The sequence below is a fragment of the Orycteropus afer genome, unplaced genomic scaffold (assembly GCF_000298275.1).
Source record: "Orycteropus afer afer isolate SDZICR_OR568_19922 unplaced genomic scaffold, OryAfe1.0 scaffold00362, whole genome shotgun sequence".
NCBI lineage: Eukaryota > Metazoa > Chordata > Mammalia > Tubulidentata > Orycteropodidae > Orycteropus > Orycteropus afer.
Window position 1 is genome coordinate 1,944,774 of NW_006921949.1, and position 22,962 is coordinate 1,967,735.

The 22,962-nt window shown below is 36.9% G+C and overlaps 1 protein-coding gene across 1 annotated transcript in view; it reads right to left on the reverse strand.

Annotated features, from left to right (window-relative positions):
* Positions 1–22,962, reverse strand: part of ADAMTS6 (ADAM metallopeptidase with thrombospondin type 1 motif 6) — a 461,116-nt gene that overhangs the window by 179,077 nt on the left and 259,077 nt on the right. The window lies entirely within an intron of this gene.

The following is a 22,962-nucleotide window of genomic DNA, read 5'->3' on the forward strand; positions in this document are numbered from 1 at the left end:
GGGCAATCCTACTTCCGTAGTGATACTGCCTTGAAAACCCAAGGAGGGGTCGCTATGAGTCGGGGCCGACTTGACGGCACATAACAACAACAACAACATAAGGAAGACCAGTTCATATGACTATTATCCAAATTTATACACCAATAAGCAATGCCAAAGATAAAAAAATTGAAGATTTTTACCAACATCTGCAGTCTGAAATTAATTGAACATACTGGTGACTGGAATGCAAAAGTTGGAAACAAAGAAAAAGGATTGGTAGTTGGAAAATATAACCTTGCTGATAGAACTGATGTCAGAGATTCCATGAAAGAATTTTGTAAGACCAATGACTTAATCATTGCAAATACCCTTTCACAACTACACAATGAATAAAAAGGAACCAAATTGACTACATCTGTGGAATGAGATGACAAAGAAGCTCAGTATCATCAGCCACAAAAAGGCCAGAGGCCAGCTGCAAAACAGACAAAGCAATTGCTCTCATTCAAGTTCAAGTTAAAGCTGAAGAAAATTCAAACAAGTCCACAAGAGTCAAAGTATGACCTTGCATACATTCCACCTAAATTTAGAGATCATCTCAAGAAAAGATTTGACTCATTGAACTCTAATGACCAAAGACCAGATGAGTTGTGGGATGACATCAAGGACATCATAAATGAAAAAAGCAAAATGTCATTAAAAAACAGGAAAGAAAGAAAAGACCAAAATGGATGTCAGAAGAGACTCTGAAATTTGCTCTTGAACAGAGTAGCTACAGCAAATGGAAGAAATGATTATGTAAAAGAGCTGAACAGAAGACTTCAAAGGGCAGCTTGAGAAGACAAAGTATTGAAATATGCAAAGACATGAAGACAGAAAACCAAAAAGGAAGAAGACATTCATTATTTCTCCAGCTGAAAGAACTGAAGAAAAAATTAAAGTCTCGGGTTGCAATACTGAAGGATTCTATGGGCAAAATATTGAACAACACAGGAAGGAACACAAACTCACTGTACCAAAAAGAAAGAAACAAACAAACAAAAAAAAAAAAACTGGTCAATGTTTAACCAGTTCAGGAGAGAGAACATGATCAAGTACTGTTGGTATTGAGAAAGAAATCCATGCTGCAAGTGCTGACCTGTTTATGCCAAGAAATATGGAAGACAGCTGCCTGGCCAACCAACTGGAAGAGATAATATTAGTGTTCATCTCAAAGAAGAGTAATCCAATAGAATGTGGAAATTCTTGAAGAAGATCATCAATATCTACATGAATAAAATTTTGCTGAAGATAATTCAAAAATAGTTGCAGCAGTACATAGACAAGGAACTTCCAGAAATCCAAGCTGGATTCAGAAGAGAATGTGGATTAACAGATATCATTACTGATGTCAGATGGATCTTGGCTGAAAGCAAAGAATACTAGAAAGATGTTTACCTGTGTTTTATTGAGTATGAAAAGGCATTTGGTTATGTGGACCATAACAAATGATGGGGATTCCAGAACACTTAACTGTGCTCATGTGGAAACTGTACATAGCCCAAGAGGCAGTCATTCAAACAGAACAAGGGTATGGTCTAAAATCTGGATTGCTGTGCATGAGGGATGTAGATTTTCACCATACTTAGTGTCTAAGGCATTTGATTCCTAACCAGAAGGCTGGTGGTTCAAACGCACCAGCCACTCCTTGGAAGGAAAGTTGGCAGTCTACTTCCATAGTGATACTGCCCCAGAAACCCAAAGAGGGGTCACTATGAGTCGGATCTGACTCGATGGCACTGAGTTTGTTTGTTTGCTTGTATTCAATCTGTATAGAGACCATATAATCTGAGAAGCTTGACTACATGAAGAAGAACATAACATCAGGATTGGAGGCAGAGTCATTAACAACGTGCAACACCACATCAGGATTCCAGGAAGACTTATTAACAACCTGTGATGTGCAGATTTCACAACTTGCTTGCTGAAAGCGAAGGAGACTTGCAATACTGATAAAAATCAAAGACTATAAACTGCAGTATGGATTACATCTCAGCATAAAGAAAATAAAAATTCTCACAACTGGATTAATAAGCAATATCATGATAAACAGAGAAAGAATGAAATTGTCAAGGATTTAATTTACTTGGATCCCCAATCAACACCCGTGGAAGCAGTAGTCAAAGAATCAAATGACTTACTGCACTGGGCAAATGTGTTGCAAAAGACTACTTTAAAGTGTTAAAAAACAAAAATGTCACCTTGAGGACTAAGGTGCACCTGATTCAAACTATGATATATTCAGTTGCCTCATATGCATGTGAAAGCTGGACAATGAATAAGGAAGACCAAAGAAGAACTGATGCCTTTGAATTATGGTGTTGACAAAAATATTGAATATGCCATGGACTGCCAGAAGAACAACCAAATCTGTCTTGGCTGAAATACAGCCAGAATGCTCATTGTAAGTGAGAATGATGAGACTTCATCTCTCGTACTTTGGACATGTTATCAGGAGGGACCAGTTTCTGGAGAAAGACATCATTGCTTGGTAAAGTAGAGTCAGTGAAAAAGAGGAAGACCCTCAATGAGATGGATTGACACAGAGGCAGCAACAATGGGGTCAAAACCATAACAATGATTGTGAGAATGGCACAGGAGCTGGCAGTATTTCATTCTGCTGTCCACACGGTTGCTAGAGTTAGAGCTTTTTGATGGCACCTAACAACAAAAACTTTTGAATATTGATTAGGATTTAAAAAAAACTGTGGAGAAATTTCATTCATAGAGTAGAGTAGGGAGAAAATCTGAATGATTATATAGAAGGAAATACATTTTTTATTTTCAGAAATATACAATAGCACAAACTTACCTACTATAATATCCATACAAAAATATTTAAAAACGGTAAGAAAGGAATCATGTTAATTGGCAGGAATGCAACATATGAATTTTTAAAAAAATTTACAAAGTTTTTTTCAAGTAATACCTAAAGCTAATATATGCTATGTTATTTGAAGTCCACCAATATAGTCCACATCTATGAAAGAAAAATTGGGTTTTGAACAAATTCAGCCATTTCCCTAAGTGGTATGTTTCAGATGTTGTTTGTAGTTGTCTTCTATTGTTTTGTTTTGACTTCTAATGATCTTGGGTGCTCTGGTGGTGTGGTTCCTAAGGCATTTCTTACCCCAGCAAAAGAGAACTGAAACATTTATTCTAATACTGCAATATAAAATACTTCATTTTGTTCTTACTAATCCATCAGATTCTAAAATAAACTGTCCGATATATTCCAGAATAAAATGCTTTGACTAACTGCCAAAAAAAACTTACTTCTGAGGAAAATACTAAAAATTTTAAGTTTTCCTTTTTCTAATTATCAAACAGCATCATTACTAACGTTACATTTTTTTATTAATTAGAACTATTTAGCACAGACTACATTAAAACAAACAAACAATTTACTGCCATTGAGTCGATTCTGACTCATAGTGACCCCCATCGGGTTTCTGAGGCTGTAAATCTTTACAGAAGACTGCCCATCTTCCTTCCCTGGAGCAGCTGGTGGCTTTGAACCACTGACTTTCTGGTTAGCAGCCAAATGCCTTATCCACTACGCTACCAGAACTCCTTATAGAATATATATTGCCAACAAAAAATATGCTAGTGTGGTAATGTAAAGATAAATACAACAATAATTCATTCAATTGTTGCTTTTATTGTCCGATTGATTTTTTAAAATCCCAAAACACAGTAAGAACTCATGCCACATAAATACAATTTAGAAATAAAGCAGAGTAGAACATATTGAAGTCAATGGTTAACTATTCGTACAAATAGAAATGTCCCATAGAGTATATTAAATTGAGAGGATTTCTTTAGGCCCCACTTTGGATGTCCTCAATAGGTCAGAAGGAGACATATAATTTCTATTAGGCTCTTAAAAGACTGAAGTTTAGACTCTAGTTGGAGAACTACTTAGCTAGAAGACAGTTAAAACGCTAGGAAAAAAATGACACGTACTGTGGATTATAGCATAAAGATAAAACTTTCCTCTTCTTATAGTCTAGTATATTACAAAATGTACTTTCTTTTAACACTTCGGTTTCTTTTTTAAGAGAAGGCTATTTATACTTTATTCTTCTATATGTGATGGCTTCTTAGTATATAATCCTAAATATATCATTTTAGCTTAATATTAAAACACTGGTAGGCTTAACATTTTAATATTTAAAAATATATTTAAAATATTTGATATTTTAAAAGTACTGTGACACATATCAACAATATAGGAGCCATGATGGTGTAATGGTTAAGTGCTCAGCTGCTCACCAAAAGGTCAGCAATTTGAACCACCAGCCCCTCCGTGGGAGAAAGTATGGCAATCTGCTTCTGGAAAAGCTGATAGGTTGTTGATAGGGGCCTCCAAGTCAGATTCAACTCATACAGACCCTATTAAAATAGAACAAAACACCGCCTGATCCTGTGCCATGCTTACAATTGTTGCTATGCTTGAGCCCATTGCTGCAGCCACTGTGTCAATCTATCTCATTGAGCGTCGTCTTCTCCTTTGCTGACTTTCTGCTTTACCAAGCATGATATCCTTCTCCAGGGACTGTTCTCTCCTGACAAAATGACCAAAGTAAGAGAGGTGAAGTCTTACCATTCTTACATCTAATAAGCATTCTGGCTGTATTTCATTCAAGACAGATTTGTTCGTTCTTCTCACCAAAAAAAAAAAAAAAAAACCCAAACAAACAAAACTCACTGCCATCGAGTCATTTCTGACTCATACTGACCCTCATTGGGTTTCTGAGGCTGTAAATCTTTATGCAAGTAGATCGCCCTGTCTTCCTTCCATGGAGCAGCTGGTGGGTTTGAACCACTGACCTTCCGGTTAGCAGTCAGATGCCTTATGCACTGACAGTCGATGGTATATTCAATATTCTTTGTCAACACCATAATTCAAAGGCATCAATTCTTCTTCGATCTTCCTTATTCATTGTGCAGTTTTTGCAGACATATGAGGCTATGGAAAATATTATGTTTGGATCAGGCACATGTTAGTCCTCAAAGGGACATCTTTGCTCTTTAATACCTAAAGTTCTTTTTTGTTTTTTCACAGTAGATTTGTAAAATGTATCACATCATTTGATTTCTTGATTGCTATTTCCATGGGTAGCCAGAACACTCCTTGGAAGTGAGAATGGGCAACTTTGTCTCACCTACTTTGGTCATGTTGTCAGTAGGGACCATTCCCTGGAGAAGAATATCATCTTTGGTAAAGTGGAGGGTCAGTGAAAATGGGGAAGACCCTCAATGAGAGGGATTGATACAGTGGCTTCAACAATGGGCAGAGATACAGCAGTGATTGTGAGGCTGGTGCAGGACCAGTGTTTTGTGCTGTTGTACATAGAGTCGCTATGAGTTGGAGCCGACTCTATGGCACCTAACAACCACAACATTTCCATGGGCATTGATTGTGGATCCAAGTAAAATGAAATCCTTGGAAACTCTTTGGGGCAGTCCTACTCTGTCCCATAAAGTCACTATTAGTTGGAATATGACTCAACAGCAATGAATAGTGAAAATATAGCCAACATCATGGAAAAAATGTGTTAAAAAAACCCCCAAAAAACCCAGTAAAACATTACTAGACCAGTGTATAAAGAAATTATAAAAATTTTTTCCTTTTTGGTTTTCTAACTCCAGGTCTGTGCACATTTCATTATAATTGACTTTGTCTTCTCGAGCTGCTCTTTGAAATATTCTGTTCAGCTTTCTTTTTTTAAAATGCATTTTGTTGAAATATAATTTAAGTACAGTTAAATACACAAAACTAAACTGACATGGGTCAATACTTTTTTTTTTTTTTTTTTTTTTTGCAGTGTTCCCTTTCCTTCCCTTTCCTCCTACCCCTGGTAACCAGCAAAAAAAGATTCCTTCCATATATAAACCATTCCTTGACTTTTTACAATAACAAACTAATACTATATTTGTCCTTCTGTGATTGACTTATTTCCCTCAGCATAATGTCCTCCAAGTTCATCCATGTTATGTGGTGCTTTGCAGATTCTACATTATTCTTTAGTGTTGCATAGTATTCCATTGTATGTATGTACCATAGTTTGGTTATCCATTCTTCTGCTGACGGGGCACCCTAGGTTGTTTCCATCTTTTTGCTATTGTAAATAGTGCTGTGATGAATATGGGTGTGCATATATCTGTTCTTGTCCGGGCTCTCATTCGTTAGGATATATACCTAGTAATGGAATTGCTGGGTCAAAGGGTATTTCTAATTCCAGCTTTACAAGGAATCGCCATACTATTCTCCACAGTGGTTGTACCATTTTACAGTCCTATCAGCAGTGTATGAGAGTCACAATCTCTCCACATCCTTGCCAGCATTTGTTATTTTCTGTCTTGTTGAACTTTGCCATTAGGGCTAGGGTGAGATGGTATCTCATTGTTGTTTTGATTTGCATCTCTCTGATGGCTGATGATCGTATTTCTTCATGTATTTGCTGGCTGCCTGAATACCCTCTTTGGTGAAGTGTCTGTTCATGTCTTCTGCCTATTTTTTAACTAGATTGTTAAACTTTTTGTTGTTGAGGTGTTGGAGTTTTCTATAAATTTTAGAGGTAAGTCCCTTGTCAGATACGTAATTATTGACAAGTATGAATTTGTTGCTGTCATTTTGATATGTGCTTTTTCATGGTGTTGATTTCTTTGTTCCATAAAATTTTCTGTGCTGGGCTCAATTTTGTTTATGAATCATGTTATTACATCTTTCATTGCTATTGTCTTGTTGTTGTTGTTGTTATGTGCCGTCGAGACGGACCCGACTCATAGCGACCCCTCCTCAGGTTTCCGAGGCAGTATCACTACGGAAGTAGGTTGCCCCATCTTCCTTCTGAGGAGGGGCTGGTGGGTTTGAACCACCAGCCTTCTGGTTAGCAGTCAAGTGTCTTAGGCACTATGCTATGCTAAATATTTGTGCAGCCAGAAGTGCAGCTGGAATGCTCCTTGCAGGCAAGAATGGCCAGACTTTGTCTCACATACTTTCGTCATGTTGTCAGAAGGGACCATTCCCTGGAGAAGGATGTCATACTTGGCAAGGTGAAGAGTCAATGAAAGAGGAGAAGGCCCTCAAGAAGATGGATTGACATGGTGGCAGCAGCAATGGGCTAAAGTATATCAAGAATCATGGAGCTGGTGCAGGACCGGGCGGTGTTTTGTTCTGCTGTGCATAGGGTCATTATGAGTTGGAGACCACTCAATGGCACCTAACAAAAAATATTGGTTCTGGTCCTCTTTTTTATTGTGATGTGAAGGTTTATCATTTTTCTTTGAGGTTACCCTGTGATTTATAATTTTCTTCCCAAGTTTAGACAGTCCATTCTATCTTGTAGTTATCTTGACTTCCCTATCATTTAGAAGTTCTGTAACTACACAGTTTTTTCCCTCTTTTTAGTTTGTAGTTGTCCTCATTTGTCAATTGATGTCTCTAGTTCACTGTTTACAGTCTCATAGGGTTATTTACTTTGGATATTTCTATATCTTGGGTTGGTTTCTGGGTTTGTCATCTTGTGTGTTAATGGTCAGTTGTTGTTTGCTGTTGTTGGTTCTCTGTCCAAAGGAATCCATTTAGTATCTCTTGTAATGTTGGTCTGGTTTTAACAAAATCCCTTAATTTCTGCTTATCTGGAAATTTCCTAATTTCACTGTCATATTTGAGGGACAATTTTGTTGGGTACATAATTCTTGGTTGGAAATTTTTCTCTTCCAGGGTTTTATATATACCATCCCATAGTCTTCTCACCTGCATGGCTTCTGCTGAGAAATCCAAGCTTAGCCTTACTGGTTTCCCCTTGTAGGTAACTTTTTGTTTTTCCCATGCTGCTTTCAGGATTCTTTCTTTGTCTTTAGTTTTGGTGAGTTTGATGATAACAGGTCTTGGTGATTTTCTTTTGGGGTCTAGCCTATTTGGGGTTCACTGGACTTCTTGAATGGATATATTCTTATCTTTCATCATACTAGGAAAATTCTCTTCCAACAAATCTTCGACAAGTTTTTCTGTGGTTTTATTTGTCTCTTCCTGTTCTGGAATTCCAATGACACATATATTATTTCTTTTGATGGTATCCCACATGAACCTTAGGCTTTCTTCATTTTGTTTTGATCTTTTTTCTGATTGATCCCTTTCCAAGGAAGCATTGAGGTATTTGCCCTCAGTCTCACTAATTCTGTCTTCCATTGATTCAATTCTATTCCTTTGCCTGATCAATGCATTATCTATCTCTGAAAGTTTAGTATTAATCTTCTGGATTTCTGTGTGTAGATTCTGTATCATTCCTAATTTTTCATTTATTTTGTCATTTTGTTCTTGTACTGTCTTTTGAAATTGTTCTATGGTTTTCTTTGATTTTGTCAGTGTCTTCCTCGATCCTTCTCTCAATTCGTTGAAGGTACCTAAATATAATTCTTTTGAATTCCTTATCAGGGAGTTCTAATGCTGTGTCTTCTTCAGGGATGTGTTTTGGGTCTGCATCCTGGTCTCTTGTTTCTCCTGCTTTACCTTGCTTATTTGTGCGGACTGTGATGCTCTGTTTTCTCCAAGGTATTGTGATATTTTTGTGTGTATATTCAATTGGTGATTGTATGTTGGAGTGACTTGCCCATGATTTTTGTTTTCTTTCTTTTGTTTGTATGTTATCTACATAAGCAGGGTACTGTGCTTAGCTTCTCTACTTGCTAGCTGGCAGCACATATACACTCACCACCTATCTCCTTTCCCATTGTCAGCCTCCCATATGTCCCTGCCATCTGTGGCAAACAGAGCTTATTCTGAAAGAGAATGCTGTCACTTTAAGATCCAAAATGGCCACCGCTTGTAAATATTCAAAATGGCTGTGCCCACAGTCACTTTAAATATCCAAAATGGTTGCCGCTTGTAAACATTCAAAATGGCTGCATCCGCAGTCATTTTAAATATCTGAAATAGCCACCCCTTGTAAACAATCAAAATGGCTGAGCCCTCCAGACAGCCGAAAGTCCATAGCTCAGGTTGTCTCCCTCCTTGCTGTTTCCCTTCCTAGTCATAGGCCACTAGCGCACTCATCCCTGCAGCCCTTGGTGACCAGGGATGATCTTGAGGTCAATTCTCAAGTCCCAACACCACTTGGAAATATTCAGGCTGTTGGTCGCATCAGAGTAGCTGACAGTCCGCAGCTCCAACCATCTCTGTACTCACAGTTTTCATTCAGGTTTTTCCACTAGCTGGTGCCTAATCCACTTCTGTATAATTCCTTTCAAAGCTCAGAGCCCCAGGATTATCTTCTGTATCTCTGTCAATTGGATTCTCTTTTCTTTGTTGAAGAGGGTCTGGGTAGCTTGTCTGCCTATTCTGCCATCTTCCTGTTCAGCTCTTTTATCTTCTCATTTTTTCCATTTGTTTTAGTTACTCTCCATTCAAGAGCAAGTTTTAGAGTCTCTTTTGACATTCACTTAGGTCTTTTCTTCTTTTCCTGTCTTTTTAATGACTTTTTGCTTTCTTCATGTATGATATTCTTGATGTCATCCCACCATTCATTTGGTTTTTGGTCATTGGTGTTAAATGTGTCCTATCTGTTATTCAAATGGTCTCTAAATTCTGGTGGGCTCTATTCAAGGTATTTTAGCTCTCATGGACGTCTTTTAATTGTCTTCGGCCTTGACTTGAATTTGCATATGAGCAGTTGATAGTCTGTTCCATAGTCAGCTCTTGGCTTCATTTTGGCTGAAGATATCGAGCTTCTCCATAGCCTTTTTCCCCAGATGTAGTCAATCTGATTCCTGTGTATTCCATCTGGTGAGCTCCACATGTACAGCTGTCACTTATGTTGTATGAAAAAGGTATTTGCAATAAACAAGTTGTTGGTCTTGCAAAATTCTATCATGCAATCTCCAGCGTCATTTTTAACACCAAGGCTATATTTTCCAACTGCTGATGACTCTTTTTTATTTCCAACTTTTTCATTCCAGTCACCAGTAATAATCAATACATCTTGATTTCATGTTTGGTCAATTTCAGACTGCAGAAGTTGGTAAAAATCTTTAATTTCCTCGCCTTTAGCTTTAATGGCTGGTGTGTAAATTGAATAGTAGTAGTATTAATTGGCCTTCCCTGTAGGTGTATGGATATTATCCTATCACTGATAGCACTGTATTTCAGAATAGATCTTGAAACATTCTTTGTGATGATGAATGTGATGCCATTCCGCTTCAATTAGTCATTCCTGGAATAGTAGATCATATGATTGTTTGATTTAAAGCAGCCCAAAACAGTCCATTTCAGCTCACTAATGCCTACGATATCTATCCTTATGTGTTCCACTTCATTTTTGACAACTAGCAGTTTCCCAAGGTTAATTCTTACATTCCATGTTCTGATTATTAATGGATGTTTGCAGCTATTTCTTCCCATTTTGAGTCATGCCACATCAATAAATGAAGGTCCCCAAAGCTTTATTTCATACCTGTCATTAAGGCCAACTCTACTTTCAGGAGGCAGCACTTCCCTGGTCATATTTTCAGTGTCTTCCAACCTGAGGGGCTCATCTTCTGGCACTATACCAAACAATATTTCAAGGTTATTCATAATGTTTTCCAGTAATATATCAGACAGTGTTTCATTGATATTCATAAGGTCTTCACTGGCCAAGTTTTTTAGAGGTGGATGGTCCGTTCCTTCTTCTGAATTTATTTTAGTCTGGAAGCTCCTCTGAAACTTGTCCCCCATTGGTGATCCTGCTGGTATTTGAAATACTAGTGGCATATCCTCTAGCCTCACCGAAACATGCAAGCTACCAGAGTATGACAAACTGACAGATAAGTAAATTAAAACTATTATGTACTAACTCATAATGCAGTCACTCAATAAATTAGTTTAGGCATCAACTTACACATTATTATTACTGGAGCTTCTAAATGTACCCACAACTTGTGTTTGGATTTTAAAAGGATACTGTTTATGAATGCCTTGAAATTACTCCATGGTCTTCTAAGAAATAAGCTCCTTAAAAATATTCTTACATATTTAAAATATTAATATCAACTTCCAGATTTTTAATTTATTTAATTTTTCAGAAGAATGCCACTACAAATATTAAGAATACTAAAATGATGAGCAAATCATAAATGGTAGTAAAACTATGCATCAGTGAAGAAAACAGTGTTAATTTATTCACTAATGCAAAAATAATTTACTTAATTTATGGATTTAATTGTGTCTCCCAAAAATATGTGTTGTAAATTCTAAACTTTATGCCCGTGGTTAATAATCCCGTTTGGGAATGGGTTGTCTTTTTAATGTTAATAAACCAGAATTAGTGGAGGGTGTATTTGAGCCAATCTCTTTTGAGATATAATAGATTAAATTAGCAAGCTAGAAGCAGAGGGGAAGAGACATGCCAAGCCTTATGAAGATCACCCGGAAATAGAACCTTCCTTCAGCTCTGACAGAGACAAAAAGCGTTTTCCCACATCTGGCACCCTGAATTCAAACTTCTAGCTTCCTAAACTGAGAAAATAAATTTCTTTGTTAAAGCCATCTACTTGTGTTATTTCTTTTATTGTAGCACTAGATAACTTAGGGGAGCTCTGGTAGCGAGTGTTTAAGGCACTTGACTGCTAACCAGAAGGCTGGCGGTTGAAATCCACCAGCCACTCCTCGGAAGGAAGGTTGGGCAATCTATGCCCATAGTGATATTACCTTGGAAACTCAAGGAGGGGTCATTATGAGTCAGGCCCGACTGGATGGCACATAACAACAACAGATAACTTAAGACATCTGATATGTAGGAAATAATTTGCAACGAAATGAGGTAGGGCTCCTCTAATCACAATAGAATGATCATTTTACAGTTAGTCAAAGTCTTTTCAACACTTTAAAAGACATTAGAATAATCATTTCCAATCTTTCCATTTTTTTCCAAGTTACTATAACTGTTAAAAAGAGACTAAAAATGGGAAGGAAATCATTCACTTTACTTGGGAAAATTAAAATCAGCAGTTTACACAGGGCAGGGGGAAGGGACATTATAAAAGTGTAAAATCATTTTTACAACTGTTATATCAGTAAGAAGGTAAAACAGTATGTGAAGAGATAAGGTTGTCTTTATTGCTGGATGGCTATTTGTTGTTTGTTTTTAAGAACTGCAAAGACCACATAAGAGACATGCACAAATTTTCTGCCCTTGATAAGCCCTAAATCTTATTCTACAGTTTACTCTGGATATGAGACATTCTCTTTGTCCTCATTATCCTATCAGTAACATCTCTCAACAGCTGTTAGCAGCAATAAAGGATCCTGATGGCCAAAGAGGTCAGGAAGGAGCATCGATGATCAGAAAGGTTACTTATCATTTTATCACACAAAAGGAAAACTGAAAACCAACATATGGTGACCCCGTGGCCTGGTGCCAGGTGTTTAGTAGCCATCCAAAGAGAGAGGATAATGTATCATTATTTCATCCTTTAAGTAGTTTAATCCTATTATGTGGATAATTTAAGTTTAAGAGACCCTAGAAAGGCAAAAAAAAAAAAAAAAAAAAAATCTAACAGAAACCCTAATGTAGAAATATGAGTTCATAACTAATTATCAATTTGAAAGGGTTAAAAAAAAATCCTAAGAAGCAAGGTAAAACCTAGTGATTTTTAAGGATACAAATGATTATGGATCTATGATTTTTGACTTGGAATTTAAGGGAAAAAATTAAATGAAATTAATTTCTTTTCATGCATATGCCTGCTAAATACTTACATTTGGGCTCCAAAAGAATATTCAGGTGATAAAATATTTCCATGCCTTTATTCTCTAAGCTCATATCAAGTCACACTGTAGAACATTTATACCACTTCAAAACCTTCAAAGAAAGTTATTCTACATTTCCCTCAGTGTAACATTCTAATATTTAATAACATGAAATTATTTCTACTATCTAATCTATAACCTTCAGGATGTAAAAATTAAGACCACTATGTTTTTTAATGCTCTTGGTATAGAAGGAGAACAATTTGCTACCAGCAATCAAACCATAGTAAGTGTTTCAAAGCCTGAATATGTTTTTGAGGACAACATTTTACTTTCTTTTTGACAGGTGAATCAAACTCCATTTCTTTAAACCCATATGTCCTTCTACTATCCTCTCCCAAGTTTTCTGCATATCTTCTTAAAAAAAAAAAGGTAAGTAGCCAAAATAAACTAATAAAATCTGCACATAATTGCATGAAATGAATGATTCTTAATCAGAACTCAGTAATGACTTGAATCTTAGAAAACTGGTGGTGATAAAATAATAGAAGGTAAGCATGGAAACATCAAAAACTGGAGAATCAGAGAGACAACATAAGTCAGCCTTTATTAAGTACTGTCCAGGAGGAGGAGACTGTGATCAAAGAACTCAATTATCTTGTCTCCAACAGTTTATGTCAACTGCACAGGGCTATATTTCAGGCTGCAATAGTTTCATGGCATTATTATTATTATTATAGTTATTAATTAATCTATACTCTTCCATATTTTAATTCTATGTTAACCAAAAAACATTTTGAAAATAAATTGACCTAAAGAATAGATTTCTTTAGGTGAGAAAACTTGCAAAATTCAGTAGATTTTACTGAATAAACAACATGGCTATGTTTCTTAATGTTGTTGTTATGTGCCGTCCAGTCGGCCCCGACTCATAGCGACCCCTCCTTGGGTTTCTGAGGCAGTATCACTACGGAAGTAGGACTGCCCAACCTTCCTTCCGAGGAGTGGCTGGTGGGTTTGAACCGCCAGTTTTCTGGTTAGCAGTCAAGTGACTTAGCCACTATGCTACCAGAGCTCCCATGTTTCTTAATACAAATTAGTATCTATATATATATATATGTATATGGTAGGGTCTGTGTGTATGTATACACATATGTCTATTGTTATATTTTATTTCTAATATTAGATTCTAAATATTTCTCATCACTTAAAAATGTAGAACAAATATGGTACACTTAAACAGTTTTAGTATCTACCATTAAGCATTTAATTGAGGTATGTAGAAGCAAACATTAAAAAGTTTGATGATCTGTAAGTAAAATATAGCCCTCTCCACAAACAGATCCAAAATTAATAAGTTTTAAATTTACAAAGTTATGTCATATTTTCTTTTTATATGTTGTGATAGTTGGAGCTGTGTGTCAATTTGGCAGGACCACAATTCTGTGTGGTTTGAGCTGTTGTGGTTTGGTTGTTCCCATGATGGGATCAGATGACTATGTTTTGAGTGGCCAATCTGTTGAAAGGGAGTTTCCTTAGGGGTGTGGCCTGCTTCCAGTATATCTGTGGATATCCTGGGAGAGGAGACATTCTTCTGTGGATCAGGATTCTTTTTTTTTTTTTTTTTTTTAGGATTTGGGTGAAGATTTACAGAGTAAATTCACTTTTCATACAGCAGTTCACATATACTTTGTCTCATGTCATTGACCAAAATTTACAATGCAGCAGCTCCCCTCCCACTTCCTCCCCATAGTTACCTCCTCCCAGTGTCCATCCCTTCATACTCTTCGAGAGGCCCATTGTCTGCCAACCCTGTATATGATCTTGGATACACTCTCCATTTAGACATACCTAATTGTTTAGCTTGTTCACCCATCTATCCGTCCCTATACCCATGTTTGCTTTCATTGACAACTCAGTATTATATTTACAAAGGGGTTCATATTTGTTGTTTGTACTGCCCATGTAACTCTCTCTGTCTTTCTCATCCTCAATGCTGCCATATTGGTCACTCACATTTGGTACATTGCCCTTCTCTTCACCCAAATCAATATTTATCTCTATCTATCTAACAGCATTCCCTCCCCTTCCCTCCCACCCCTGGTAACCAACAAAGAAAATGTCCTCCAATAGATAAACCTTTCCTTAACTTTCACAATAACGGACTAATACAATATTTGTCCTTTTGTGACTGACTTATTTCGCTCAGCATAATGTCCTCCAAGTTCAGCCACGTTATGTGGTGTTTTGCAGATTCTACATTATTCTTTAGCGTTGCATAGTATTCTATTGTGTGAATGTACCAAAGTTTGGTTATCCATTCCTCAGTTGTTGGACATCTAGGTTGTTTCCAAGTTTTGGCTATTGTAAATAGTGCTGCGATGAACATCGGCATGCATATATCTGTTCTTGTTATGGCTCTCACTTCTTTAGGGTATATACCTAGTAATGGGATGACTGGGTCAAATGGTATTTGTATTTCCAACTTTTGAAGGAATCGCCATACTGCTTTCCACAATGGTTGTACCATTTTACAGTCCCACCAGCAGTGTACGAGAGTCCCAATCTCTCCACAACCTCGCCAGCATTTGTTATTTTCTGTCTTGTTGAACTTTGCTACTAGTGCTGGAGCAAGATGGTATCTCATTGTTGTTTTGATTTGCATCTCTCTAATAGCTAATGATCGTGAGCATTTCTTCATATGTTTGTTGGCCGCTTGAATATCCTCCTTGGTGAAGTGTCTATTCATGTCTTCTGCCCATTTTTTAATTGGATTGTTTGTCTTTTTGTTATTGAGGTGTTGGAGTGTTCTATAAATTCTAGAGATAAGTCCCTTGTTGGATCAGGATTCTGTTGTGCTGCCTACAACTGTACGTGAGTGAACAATACAGCATTCGGCCTGGAGATCTTGGATTTGTCATTTGTTGGAGTCAACAGCCAGTGTAATGCCTGCCAGCTCTGAGCTCCTCAGGCCCTGCAGCTGCAAGAGTCGGGAAAAGCCTCCAGCTTGCCATGGAAAAGCCTCCAGCTTGATGTTTGATCCAGGAACTCTGGACTTGCCAGCTTCTATAAGTGTGTGAGCCATTTTCCTAAGGTAAATTTCTCTCTCTTTATATATATATAAGCTTTACTGCTTTTGTTTCTCTAGAGAACCCAGTCTAACACATATGTTTGCTTAAATTTCCACCACAACATACTGGGATTTGGGAGTATTAAAGTCAAAATTATAAAGTGCTCTTCTACACATAAGCAACTCCATTCATCTCATCTTGGGGTTATGCTATAGCCTCCTCTGGTACAAAATTAGTAAGTTAATTTTTACCTAGAAAAGCAAGGGCATTGCTACAATAAAGTATCATCAATGGCAGAGCTGCTTTAACATGAAGTATAAGGCATGTTTGGGGAAACCAGTAAAATTACATTTAATTGGTAAGACACAATGTGTCTTAGAAATTCTATAATTTCCTGCATCAATAAAGTCCTATAATCACATTCATAAAAAAAATCCTTCAATAGTTTCCCATTGTTCTTAAGATATAAACCTATAATTCTTAACACAACTTATAAGGTAGAGTCAGACAGCCCCTTCCTTCTTTCTCTTCTGTCACATTTATGTGGTGTTTGCTTTTTGGTGCTTTTTTTGGTGCTTGCTTTGAGTGCCTCAGCCACAATGGCCTTCTCTCAGGTCTTCATTACATAGCCTCAGGGTCTTCACAGTACTCTTTTTGTCCATCTTTCTACTTTAAATAACTCTTCTTATTCATTTATTCAACATAAAATTATTGAGTTCCTACTGCGAGCCAGGCATATGCCGTTCATTATATAAACACCCACGAACAAGTCAGGTGGAACCCTTGCCCTCATAGAGCTTATATGATCATTAAGATTGTCAGTTTATTAATTCAACTAATATTTATTAAGTACTTGCCCTGAGCTAGTTGTTGGGGATCATCAACAAATGAAACATAAAAACCATCTGCTCCTGTGGAAAACAGATTCTAGTGGGTAAGGCAGGCAGTAACCAACATGAATAAATAACAGAAAGTTCTTTTGTAGGAACTGATAAATGTTAAGGAGAAAAATAAAGCATATGTTTCAGAGGAGAACTGCTGCCCATAGGGTTTGCAATGGCTGATTTTCTGGAAGTAGATTGCCAATCTTTCTTCTGAGGTGCTTCTCAGTGGACTTAAACTGATAACCTTTCAGTTAGCAGATAAGCATGTTAATCATTTGCACCACAAAGTATAATACATTATTATACTTTTATGGGCTAACTCTTAAGTCTACATGGTAGTGAAAAACTTCATAGATAATAAAAATTCTTCATAAATGAAACAAAGCTATGATGTCTATAAAATTTCTCAGATTGTCTGGGACCTTAAAACTACCTGTACATGAGTATTCATCTCTTGATTTAAAAAAAAAAACAAACACTGTAACCATTACCATGAAGTCAATTCCAACTCATGGTAACTCCATGTGTTAGAGGAGAGCTGCTCCATAGGGTTTTCTTAACTATAATCTTTATGGAAGCAGATCACCAGGCCTTTCTTTAGTGGCATAACTGGGTAGGTTCAAACCACCAACCTTTGGATTGGTAGCTGCTTGCAAACCGTTTGTGCCACCCAGTAAATTAAGTACTGGATATTGTTAATTTATACTGAACCATTAAGTGTATTAAAAAAGCAATTTTGAAATATTATTTAAAGTGACAGAATAAAGAAAAATCTAAAAGCTAAGTCTGAGACTGAGTCTTGAATTAATCTGTTCTTTTTGGAAACCAATTAAAAGATCACCTACAGTTTCTGTAGTACATAGGCTCATTAGTGACTTTCTTCCTCAGTTTAAACTTATTATCATTTATAATATGCTTTGGTTACTATTTATTTTCTAATAACAAAGAGAAAGAGGAAACTAATGGAAACTGAAAGAAGAGTGACACAATAGATCCTACAGAACTTTATAAGAAGCAGTTTGTTATCCTAAATAGGAAAAGAAACATTTCTTGGACATACTGATAAGTTGTATTATTTGCAAGGCATTTTCATCCAGGAAGTACCCAAGCCCCCTTAAAAATCTGCTACAATAGTCAGTGGACTTGTTTTATAAGGTGATCTAGTAGTGATCATGAGGCTGCACAGGACTGGGCAACGTTTCCTTCTGTTGTACACAAGGTCGCTATGAGTAAGAGACAGCTTGACGGCACATAACAACAACAAGTAGTGACCTTGCTTTGCATGCTCTTTGTCTGTACTTGTATCTTACCTTGAACAGGTTCTAACTCTCTTGTTGTTGTTGTTGTTATGTGCCATCGAGTCGGCCCCGACTCATAGCGACCCCTCCTTGGGTTTCCGAGGCAGTATCACTACGGAAGTAGGATTGCCCAACCTTCCTTCCGAGGAGTGGCTGGTGGGTTTGAACCGCCAGCCTTCTGGTTAGCAGTCAAGTGCTTTAGCCACTATGCTACCAGAGCTCCTAACTCTCTATTTAAGGTAAAACAAACAAATAAATCCACAACCCAGGATTCAGGACTTCAGATGCAAGATAAATGAACAATATATGTACTTTTGAACATTTCAAATATTTTAGACAATAAACTTAGGGAAGGTCTCCTGAGGCTCTTTCCCTCAAAAGATCTGTTTCAAGATAGGGAGTTTTGAAGAGATTTTTAGAAAAAAAAAGCACATGATACAAGCTAAGTAAAAAGTGTTTCCTGAAATAAAATACATCTGCTACCTTTATTTCTTTCATTTAATATAATTATCATACTTAGTAGAAAATAGAACTGACATATTTAGACTATTTATTTATTTCACCAGGGTGGTATCATATCCTGTATTTTCAGTTTCCCCATCTATGAAATAGTGCAAGATAAGTACTATTTTTATTAAAGTATCTCAGGAAAAAAAGGCACTATGTAAATACCTGAAATTATATATCATTTATAGATTTCTGCATTCTAAAACCAAAACACCAAACGCACTGCCGTCGAGTTGGATCCGACTCATAGTAACCCCTGCTTGGGTTTCCAAGGAGGTTATCACTATGGAAGTAGATTGCCCAACCTTCCTTCTGAGGAGTAGCTGGCGGGTTTGAACCGCCAGCCTTCTGGTTAGCAGTCAAATGCCTTATGCACTACACTACCAACTGTTATTTTGTATATTGTACTGTACAGTTTTATTTTTCGTATTTATAGCCATTACAATTCTTCATTACTTCTAATGGAATCTGAAACACCTGAAAAATATAAATCTATAACATAAATGGATACCAGTGGAAAATGTAACTGTGTATCGAAATTAAAAAAAAAATGTAAATACCCAAATGAGACTAATATGTACAATATGAACCTACTCACAAAGAATTCAGGTAACGTTTTTAATAACTACAGATATAATCATCAGTACTTCCAGCACTGCATAATGAACAAAGTGGAAGAGACAGAAAGCTCATCAATGCTGCAGTTATGGATCAATCTGTTGTTGTTTAAATTCTCACTGACATCATACGAGACCTATTAGTTGATGAAGGAATCATTTCATGAAGCTCTATCAGGAGTACCCCCAAAAGCCTGTAGTTTAGGGACCCTTCTAAGAAAACAACAAACGTGTTTAGTGTTCATTTCAGCATGCTATAATCAGACAGCTATCAAAAGCAGGGCTGGTTTGTTTTTCCCTGAAGCTACCAATTGAAGCAGGCTTTGTTTGTTACTGGTCACCAGCTAGCTACAAAGGTACTACTGTACACTAAAGTGGAATATAGAACCTTTTAAAATCTTAGGGACTTATCAGAAATCTTAGGGTTTGGGGCTATCAATTGTGTAAACACAATTTATCAGATACAAGTTTAAGAGGTGGGAGTGAATGTAAAATATTATGACTCAAGAAAGTTTGTAAGTAATGTTGTTGTTGTTATGTGCCGTGGAGTTGGACCCGACTCATAGCGACCCCTCCTTGGGTTTCTGAGGCAGTATCACTATGGAAGTAGGTGCCCCATCTTCCTTCCGAGGAGTGGCTGGTGGGTTTGAACCGCCAGCCTTCTGGTTAGCAGTCAAGTGCCTTAGGCACTATGCTACCAGCGCTCCTTTGTTAGTAATAGTATTTTCTAAATAACTAAAATATTCCAAAGAAAGGTGATTCAACAGAATGTGGAAATTATTGAACAATATCATCAATATCACACGCAAGGAAAATTTTGGTGAAAATAATTAAAAAATGGTTGCAGCAATACATAGACAGGGAACTGTCAGAAATGCAATCTGGATTCAGAAGAGGACGTGGGATGAGAGGTATCACTGTAGATGCCAGATGGATCTGGGTTGAAAGCAAAGAATACTGGAAAGATATCTTCCTGTGTTTTATTGACTAAGCAAAGGCTTTTGACTATGTGGATCATAACAAATTATGGATACCATGGAAAAGAATAGTAATTCCAGAACATTTAATTGTGCTCATGAGGAACCTGTATGTACATAGACCAAGAGGCTGTTGTTCGAACAGAACAAGGGGATACTACATGGTTTAAAATCAGGAAGGATTTACATCAGGGCTGTATCCTTTCACCATACTTATTCAGTATGTACACTGAGCAAATAATCCCAGATGCTGGACTATATGAAGAGGAATGTGGTTTCAAGATTGGAGGTAGAACCATTAATAATTTGTGACATGCAGATGACACAACCTTGCTTGCTGAAAGTGAAGATGACTTGAAGTGTTTACTGATGAAGATTAAAGACTATAGTATTCAATATGGATCACACCTCAAAATAAAGAAAACAAAAATCCTCACAACTGGACCAATAAGCAACATCATGATACATGGAGAAAAGATTGAAGTTGTCAGGGATTTCATTTTACTTGGACCCATAGTCAACAGCAAGCAAGCAGCAGTCAGGAAATCAGATATCATATAACACTGGGCAAATCTGCTGAAAAAGACCTCTTTAAAGTGTTAAGAAGCAGAGATGTCACTCTGAAGACTAAAGTGCTCCTGACGCAAACCATGGTGTTTTCAATGATCTCATATGCATGTGAAAGCTGGATAATGAATAAGGAAGACCAAAGAAGAGTTGATGCCTTTGAATGGTGGCGTTGGCAAAGAATACTGAAAATACCATGGACTGCCAGAAGAACAAACAGATCTCTCCTGGAAGAAGTGTGGCCAAAATGCTCCTTGAGCAATATTGGCCAGACTTTGTCTCAGCTACTTTGGTCATGTTGTCAGAAGGGACCATTCCCTAGAGAAGGATATTATACTTGGTAAAGTAAAGGGTCATTGAAGAAGTGGAAGACCCTTAATGAGTTGGACTGACAATATGGCTACAATGATGGGCTCAAACGTAGTAAGGCTTGTGAGGATGGCACCAGGCTAGGCAGTATTTCTTTCTGCTGTCACTATTAGTTGGAGCCGACCTGAGGACACCTAACAACAACAACAACATATAATACATGTCTCTAGGAAAACCATCATTTTGTTGCAAATCAAAGTGTAAAGTCTTAGTGATAAAATACATGAGATTGTATAGGATTGTAAAATAGTATGTCATTTCCTAAATTTTCAAATTTTATTTTATACCTATTACAGAAGTCCTTATAAGCATAGCACATAAGAAATAAAATCTAAGCTTCTTAGCCATAACAAAACACTGTGAGGGAATAAGTTTCTAGGCCTGGGGGCTCAGAATGATAGTGTCTGACACCAAGGTCAGTTGGCATACCATAGACCACAAAGACAAGGTTCTACATCCTACTCTGGTGTATAGTGACTGGGTTCTTAAAACCTTTTGAGCGGCCATCTAAAGTGCAACTGTTGATCTCTTCCCAACCAGAGCAAAGAAGTGTGAAGAAAATCAAAGACACATAGTAACAATTAGTCCAATGGACAAAGGGACCATGCAAACTTCAGCCTCCATGATCATGAGACCCGAACGACTAGACGATGCCTGGCTACCACGCTGATGACTATGAAGGGATCACAATAGGAAGTCCTGAAGACAGTGGGAGAAAAATGTGGAACAAACCTCAAAAACATAAACAAGACCAGGCTTTCTGGTCTGATAGAGAGTGGTGGAACCCCTGAGACTATGGCCCTTAGGCACTTTTCAAGCCTGAAACTGAACTCTCCCCTCCCTTCAACTTTCAGCCAAACAAAAGATAGGTCTATGAGGTGAATAATAAACCCAGGAAGGTATGCACTCCTTAGAACAACTAAATATGTAGATCAAAAGGGCAGCGTTTTCCCAGCAATATAGGTCAGAGGGCAGAAAAGGATAGGAAAGAAGGACAATGGAAATGGTAAACATGGGGAGGAAGTGGGAAAAGTGGTGTTACACTGTGGAAATTGCAATCAATGTCATGAATCAAAATGTGCATGAATTGTTGAATGGAAAACCACCACTTTGCTATATAAACTTTCACACAAATTACAATAAAAAGTTTAAAAAAAGCTAAAGAAAGCCTAAAAGAAGAATAAGAGAAGCAGAAATTGAAAGCATACAATTTCTTAGTTTTTAATCTCATTTCAATTAATTTCATGTCAACTAGCCTAAAATGAATAAAGTACAGAGACATAGCAATAAGAGAAGAAGGTTTTATTTTTAGTTGATTTATTTAGAAAGAAAAAATGCACCCATAGGCTCTATAAAACTGATAATATAAGTTATCTGATACTGAAATTTCTTGGTAGAGTTAAAATTCAATTTCCAGTACAACAGCTAAAAATAGAGTACAGTTTCACTACCTAACAAAGAAATGAGAGACTATAGGTAAAACCAATCTAACAGAAAACCTCTAATCTCACTTGATCATGAATTTCAACTACAAGTACACATAAAAACTGTGACTAAGATTTGACTGACTGTTTTCTGAGGGAAAAAGCAATCTCAGGGAGTGGGGTGGGAACTAGCATACTATAGAAGAGAAAAGCCAAAGTTCTATTCAATGTTCTAGTTATCCAGGTAGTTGCAAATAATCCTTAAATCTAGTACACAAAATGTGCTGCTATAGCCAACTAAGAATAATAATTTACTTATCACCCAAGGGACATTAAAAAATCACTTCCCTTTTGTATTTTATTCAAGAGGAATAATTGTAGCTTGCAATGAGTATATAGTTTAATGTTAATTACTTTAAAATGTAATTCCTTTTCCTGTCATTATTTTTTAAATGGGACTTAAAACATTAATTTCTTAAAAAAAAAAAAAA